The sequence below is a fragment of the Carcharhinus amblyrhynchos genome, chromosome 26 (genome assembly GCF_965287045.1).
Source record: "Carcharhinus amblyrhynchos chromosome 26, sCarAmb.v2.hapA, whole genome shotgun sequence".
NCBI lineage: Eukaryota > Metazoa > Chordata > Chondrichthyes > Carcharhiniformes > Carcharhinidae > Carcharhinus > Carcharhinus amblyrhynchos.
In genome coordinates this window covers 9836979-9845122 of record NC_137349.1, presented here as the reverse complement: position 1 = coordinate 9845122, position 8144 = coordinate 9836979, and positions in this window count along the sequence as shown.

Here is an 8144-nt window from a genome sequence, read left to right as displayed (position 1 = left end):
GGAGTGAGTGTTACAGAGTAATTTACTGTCTGGAGTGAGCATTACAGAGTAATTCACTGTCTGGAGTGAGTGTTACAGAGTAATTCACTGTCTGGAGTGAGTGTCACAGAGTAATTCACTGTCTGGAGTGAGTGTTACAGAGTAATTCACTGTCTGGAGTGAGTGTTACTGAGTAATTCTCTGTCTGGAGTGAGTGTTACAGAGTAATTCACTGTCTGGAGTGAGTGTTACGGAGTGATTCACTGTCTGGAGTTAGTGTCACAGAGTAATTCACTGTCTGGAGTGAGTGTTACAGAGTAATTCACTGTCTGGAGTTAGTGTTACAGAGTAATTCACTGTCTAGAGTGAGTGTTACAGAGTATCACTGTCTGGAGTGAGCGTTACAGAGTAATTCTCTGTCTGGATTCAGTATCACAGAGTAATTCACAGTTTTAAATATGTTACAGAGTAACAGGCTGCCTGCTGCATATCAATAATACTCTGATTGTAGAATGTTAGTGCTATCGACAATCATGCATACAGAGCTTTCTAATGTTTAATCAAAATAGTTATGAATAGACTAAAATCTGAGGCCTCAGCACAAATGCTTGGGGGTCATATTCACCCCACCCTGCCTTTCTGAGGTCAAACCCTTTCCACCTGATCATTCCAAAACAATTCTCTAATCATGTCGACCTCCAGTTGCAGCTCCTGTGATTTTTATCAAATGCCATCTGATGGTCCATTTAAGTAATGTCCATGGACTCTCCTTTATCTGCCATATAGGTTACCTCCACAAAACCGTTCACCCCGGGTTCCTCGACATGAGCTACCCTTTACAAATCCATGCTGACTCTCTGATCAGCTGCAACTTTCCCTCAGGCTTTCATATCAGCGGCCCACACAATCCTTTCACTCGTACGGATGGCTCGGAGTGTTTTGCCATTGTCTCAGAGACCTCGTGAGGCCTTTGGTGTCACTTGTAGCACGCAGGGAGGAGAATGTTGAATAGGTATCATGGGCAGCAGGTTTCAGAGCGCAGGCTGACAACTTTCGCTGCAAATCAGGCAGTTCCTTCACAAACACTTCACACAGTAATTCTCCAGCTGTGCCCAAGCCTCCCTTTGCTTCAACATTTCCCTGTCTCTTCCTCTCGCTCCGTGACCGGCTCTCTTTCCACACAGTGATCAGCAGGATATAACTGAAAAAGAACAACTACTGCTCACCCTAGCAGTGGCTTCACTGAGGCCAGACCAGCCTTCTGTATATTTACAAGGTAGCCCCTGAGAAAACAGCAATTTTCTCAGGAAAAAGGACACAGTTTATTCCTTGAAAATCATTCCGAATTTCCTGGGGGTTTGGAGGAACCATGTTCAACACAAATTATAATTGATGCACAGAACGATGGAATGATACATCACAGAAAAGGCCATTTGGCCCTTTGAGGTAGTTCTGGCCCTTTGAATGAGTCATGTAGTATGTTTAACTCCTTTTCCCATCATTGCGCTGCTGTCAGATTCAAACGACAAGAAGATTGAATGGTTTTTTTATAGCGGTAGATCCAAATCTGTCAGCTTGAGATCTGACTGAATTCAATTTACCTTCACCCAATCACCTCTGTCATAGCATCAAGGTTCCTATATCAATGGGTGGACATAGTGGTTAGCACTGCTGCCGCACAGCACCAGGGGCCCGGGTTCAATTCCGGCCTCGGGTCACTGTCTGTGCGGAGTCTGCATGTCCTCCCTGTGTCTGCATGGGTTTCCTCCCACAGTCCAAAGACTGGATTGGCCATGCTAAATTGCTCCTTAGTGTCAGGGGGATTAATAGGTAAAATACGTGGGGCTATGGGGAGAGGGCTTGGGTGGGATTGTAGTTGGTACAGACTCGATGGACAGAATAGCCTCCTCCTGCACTGTATGGATTCTATGATTCATCTTGTTTGACTTCACATTTTGTGCAGTTTAAGCCACAGTGCCGGTTTCTAGGTGATAATATCTATGACTGCAGCTTTTCAGGTTTTTGGGAGAGGTGGTGGCATCATGGAAATGTCACCAGGTGGTAACGCAGAGGCCTAGGCAAATGCTCTGAGGACACAGGTCCAAACCCCACCATCGGCGAAATTTAAATTCAATGAATAAACTCTGGAATGTAAAGTTATCTTCAGTAATGGTCACTATAGCAATTGTCGCCAACTGTTGTCAGATTAGGGAAGGAAATCTGCCATCCTTAGCCGGTCTGGCCTACATCTATCCTGTCTAGACCTGTTGGAATGTTAAAAGTCTCGATGAAATCCCCCCTCATTCATCTGAACTCCCAGCAACAACAATCCTAACCTAGTCAGTCTCTTCTCATACATCAGTCCTGCCATCCCCAGAATCAGCCTGGTAAACCTTCGCCGTACTTCCTCAGAGCAAGAACTTCCTTCCTTAGAAAAGGAGACCAAAACTGCACACAATACTCTAGGTATGGCCTCACCAAGCCCGTGTGTAATTGCAACAACACATCCCTCCTCCTGTGTTCAAAACCTCTCGCAATGAAAGCCAAAATGCCATTTGCCTTCTTCAGCGCCTGCTGCACCTGCACGCTTACCTTCAGTGACTGGTGCACAAGGAAACCCAAGCCTTACTGCACACTCCCCCCTCCCAATTTATAACCATTCAGATAGTAATCTGCCTCCTTGTTTTTGTGTCCAAAGTGAATAACCTCACACTTCTCCAAATTATACTGCATCTGCCATTGCTTTACCCACTCACCCAACCTGTCCAGATTATTCTGAAGGATTTCTGCATTCTCTTCACAGTTTACCCTCCTGCCCAACTTAGTATCATCTACAAACTTTGTTCCCTCATCCAAATCATTAATATACATTGTGAATAGCTGGGATCCCAGCAACAATCCCTGTGACACCCCACTAGTTACTGCCTGCCAATTTGAAAAGCACCCATTAATTCCTACTCTTTGTTTCCGTTCTTCCAACCAGTTTTCTATCCATTACAATACACTTCCCCCAATCCCATGCACTTTAATCTTGCACTCTTGTGCGGGACTCTGTTAAATGCTTTCTGAAAGTCCAAATAGCCACATCAACTGGTTCCACCTTGTCAACTCTACTAGTTACATATTCAAAGAATTCCAACAGATTTGTCAAGCATGATTTCACCTTCATAAATCCATGCTGACTCTGTCTGATTGTGCCATTGCTTTCTAACTGATCTTCTATAAAGTCCTTGATAATGGATTTGAGAATTTTCCTCATTACCGATGTTAAGCTTACTGGTCTGTAATTCCCTGATTCCTCTCTACCTCCCTTTTTGAATACTGGAGTGACATTCACTACCTTCCAATCTGTAGGGACTGTTCCAGAGTGTATAGAATCCTGGAAGATGATCCACTATTTCTAGGGCCACTTCCTTAAGTATTCTGGGATGTAGATTATCAGGCCCTGGGGATTTATCCGCCTCCAATCCCATCAACTTTCCGAGTACCATTCCTCTACTAATATTGATCTCCCTCAGTTCTTCCCTCTCACTAAGTCTTGCATTCTCCAACATTTCTGGCAGTTGATTTATGTCCTCTTTTTTGAAGACAGAGCAAAAGTATGTATTCGGTTGCTTGGCCATTTCTGTGTCCACTATTATACATTTCCTCTGTTTCTATCTATAGGGGACCTACATTGTCTTCACCAACCTATGGAAACATATCTATGGAAACTCTTCATGTCAGTCTTTATGCTCCTTGCAAGTTTACTTTCATACTGTATTTTCCCTTTCTTAATCGATCCCTTGTTTTTCTTTGTTGAATTCTAAACTGCTCCCAATCCTCAGACCGACTATTTTTCTTGGCCAATCTGTATGCTTCTTCCTCAGATTGAATAGAACATACGAAATAGGAGCAGGAGTAGGCCATCTGGCCCTTTGAGCCTGCCCCGCCATTCAATAAGATCATGGCTGATCTGAAGTGGATCAGTTCTACTTTCCCACTCTCTCCATAAACCTTAATTCCCTTGTCTATCAGAAATCTATCTACCTGTGACTTAAATACATTCAACGAGGTAGCCTCCACCACTTCAACGGGCAGAGAATTCCAGAGACTCACCACCCTTTGGGAGAAAAAGTTCCTCCTCAACTCTGTTCTAAACTGCATCCCCCCACTCATTTTGAGGCTGTGCCCTCTAGTTCTGTTTTCCTTTCTAAGCAGAAAGAATCTCTCTACCTCTACCCTATCTAGCCCCTTCATTATACTCTGTCTAATTTCCATTGTAAGCCATGGATTGACCCTCTTACCCAGTTTACTTTTGTGCCAGACAGGAATAAACATTTGCTGCAGTTCCCCCATGCATTCTTTGAATGTTTGCCATTTTCTATCCACTGTCATCCCTTGAAGTAACTCTCCTCAATTTATCAAGGCCAACTCACACCTCATATCCTCATAGTTTCCTTTATTAAGATTCAGCACCTCGTCTCCAAATCAACAAGCAGACTGTTCATTGTTAATAAATATTATCACACTTCCTTCCACATTTCACCACAGGAATCTGTTCATCTAATGCATCTATCCTTCATCATCCACAGATATTTCATAGGATCATGGAATCCTTACAGTGCAGAAGGAGGCCATTCAGCCCATTGAGCTTAATCTTGCTCTCGAGGGAGCGCAGCAAAGGTTTACCAGGCTGCTTCGGGGGATGGCGGGACTGATATATGAGGAGAGATTGACTAGGTTAGGAGTCCAGATGAATGAGGGGGGATCTCAAGAGACTTACAAAGTTTTAACAGGACTAGGCATGCAGGGAGGATGTTCCCAATGGTGGGGGTGTCCAGAACCAGTCTGAGTATTCGGGGTAGAACATTTAGAATGGAGGTGAGGAGACATTTCTTCACCCAAAGAGTGGTGAGGCTATGGGATTTATTACCAGAGGAAGTAGTTGATGCCAAAACATTGAATATGTTCAAGAGGCAGCTAGATATGGTACTTTGGGTGAATGGGATCAAAGGTTATGGGGAGAAAGCAGGATTAGGCTATTGAGTTGGACGATCTGTTACGATCGCGATTAATGGCCTCCTCCTGCTCCTATCTTCTATGTTTCTATGAGTCTACACCAACAACAATCCCACCTAGGCCCTATCCCCATAATCCCACATATTTGCCCTTGCTAATCCCTTGATACCAAGGGACAATTTAGCATGGCCATTCAGCCTAACATGCACATCTTTGGATTGTTGGTGGAAACTGGAGTATCCGGAGGAAATCCATGCAGATACGGGGAGAATGTGCAGTCTCCACACAGACAGTGACCCAAGCCGGGAATTGAACCCAGGTCCCTGACACTGTGGCCAGAATTTTGCCGGCATGCCGGCACCGATTCCGGGGGCTGGCAAGGCTCGGAGACCGGCATTCTCCTTTGGTTTTGGGCTGGGTTGCATGGGCCACAGGCAGATGTGCCAGTAAAGTTCTGCCCTGTGAGTCAGAAGTGCTAACCACTTTGACACTGTGCCACTTTACTTAGAGTCATAGAGTCATGGATGCTTATAGCATGGAAACAGGCCCCTCAGCTCCAACTTGTCCATGCTGCCCATTTTTTTAACTCCGAAGCTAGTCCCAATTACTCACATTTGGCCCATATCCCTGTATACACATCTTACCCATGTAGCTGTCGAAAAGCTTTTCAAAACACAGAATCATACCCGCCTCTATTACTACCTCTGGCAACTTGTTCCAAACACTCCCCACCTTCTGTGTGAAAAAATTGCCCCTCTGGACCCTTTTGTATCTCTCCCCTTTCACCTTAAATGTATGCCCTCTAGTTTTAGACTCCCTTACCTTTAGGAAAAGATATTGACTATCTAGCTGATCTTTTCCCCTCATTATTTTATTGACCTCTATAAGGTCACCCCTCGGCCTCCTATGCTGCAGAGAAAAAGGTACCCAGTCTATCCAACCTCTCCTCATAACTCAAACCATCAAGTCCCAGTATCATCCTAGTGAATCTTTTCTGCACTCTTTCTAGTTTAATAATATCCTTTCTGTAATAGGGTGATCAGAACTGTGCACAGTATTCCAAGTGTGGCCTTACCAATGCCTTCTACAACTTTAACAAGACGTCCCAACTCCTGTATTCAATGTTCTGACCGATGAAACCAAACATGCCAAAAGCCTTCTTCTCCACTCTGTCCACCTGTGACTTCACTTTCAAGGAGTCATGAACATGTACCCCAAAATCTCTTTGTTCTATAACATTCCCCAACACCCGACCATTAACTGACTAAGTCCTGCCCTGGTTCGATCGACCAAAACGCATCATCTTGCATTTGTCTAAATTAAACTCCATTCATCAGCCCACTGGCCCAATTGATCAAGATCCCATTGCAATCCTAGATAACCTTCTTTGCTGCCCCCTATGCCACAAATCTTATTACTGAGGCATATTTCAGAAGCCAGCTGGTTAATATGCCTGGCTACATTTCAGAAATAAACTAATAATTTTTCAAAGTAACCTTGATCAGATATTTGAGTGCAATTCTTTGCAACATTGTACGTTACACCAGATCAATCATTATCTCCTTAAGTGATTACTAAACATCAATAATATGCTCAGGGTTCAGGCATGTGGGCGCTGGTAGTCCAGAGAAGGTTCACTCAGTTGACCCCAGGTATGCAAAGATTCTCTTATGAGCAGAGGTTGAGTTGGTTGGGTGCTGGACTCATTAAAGTTTAGAAGAATGAGAGGCATATTGGGTTCTCAGGGGACTTGACAGGGTAGAAGCTGAGAGGTTGTTATCCCTTGTGGGACAGTCTTGGGCCAGAGGGCATAATCTCAGAGTAAAGGGGTCGCCCATTTAGGACAGAGATGAAGAGGAATTTCTTCTCTCGTAGAGGATTGAATCTAAAGTTTAAAGTTTATTAGTCAAAAGTAGGCTTACGTTAACATTGCAATGAAGTTACTGTGCAAATCTCCTAGCTGCCACACTCTGGCACTTGTTCGGGTACACTGAGGGAGAATTTAGCATGGCCAATGCACCTAACCAGCATGTCTTTCGGACTGTGGGAAGAAACTGGAGCACCCAGAGGAAACACATGCAGACATGGGGAGAAGGTGCAAATTCCACACAGACAGTGATGCAAGCCGGGAATTGAACCGTGGTCCCTAGCGCAACAGTGCTGCCCCAATAATCTGTGGAATTTTTTACCGCAGTAGGTTGTAGAGGCTGGATTATTAAGTTTGTTTAAGCTGAGTTGAAAGATTTTTAATCAGTAAGGGAATCGAGGGTTATGGGGATAAGGCGGGAAAGTGGAGTTGAGGATTATCACATCAGATCAGTCATCATCTCATTGAATAGTGGAACAGGCTTAATGGGCAAAATGGCCTGCTTCTGCTCCTACTTCTTATGGCGTTATGGGCTACGTATAGTGACACCACTATTCCAAACCAAATAGGAAGTGATTGGTATGTCCCCACCGATCTTACCCGGAAACCACACTGTGACTGGTATTGGTAATACATCCATTATCTGTATTGTGAAACTGTCCTCCACTCACTGCATTCTACTGGAGGAAGCACTTTGCTTTATTTTGCTGTAATTTTGGTCATGTGTTTTATTTGCTGTAGTTCATAGAGTCCCTTTTCCAAACCACTCAGATCACAGGAACACTGAGAGGTAATTCCAGGATATAAACCCGGATAAGACGGGGTAAGTGTCAGAGTATGCTTGCCACCTCTTGTGTCAGAAGGGAGGTAGGTGAGGCCGTCATGCAAATCCTGCAATTCATGATTGTTTTCATAAAACCATGCTTAGAAGAGAGAGATACAAATCCAGAAAGTGTTCCAGACGTGAGCATTATTGAAGAAAGGTCATATTTCCAATGACCCCTGTTTGTATCTTACTCGAGAGCAACTAAATTCTGTAATGATTTACTTCACTATTCCTGAGTGAGTCTTGTAATATTGGAACAACATTCTATTGGGATTTTATTCAGTTTTCTAATTGTTTTAATAAGGTTGTCACCAGTTTTGAATAATAAAACTGTTCATGATAGACAGTGCCAGACCCTGCTTTCATTCACCAAAACCAATAACTTCTTATGACCTCACGCACACTCGTACAAGATTATGAGGTGAGATCGATCCCTTTGAGTGTTTCTAAAATCAAACAGAGGGAAAAAAA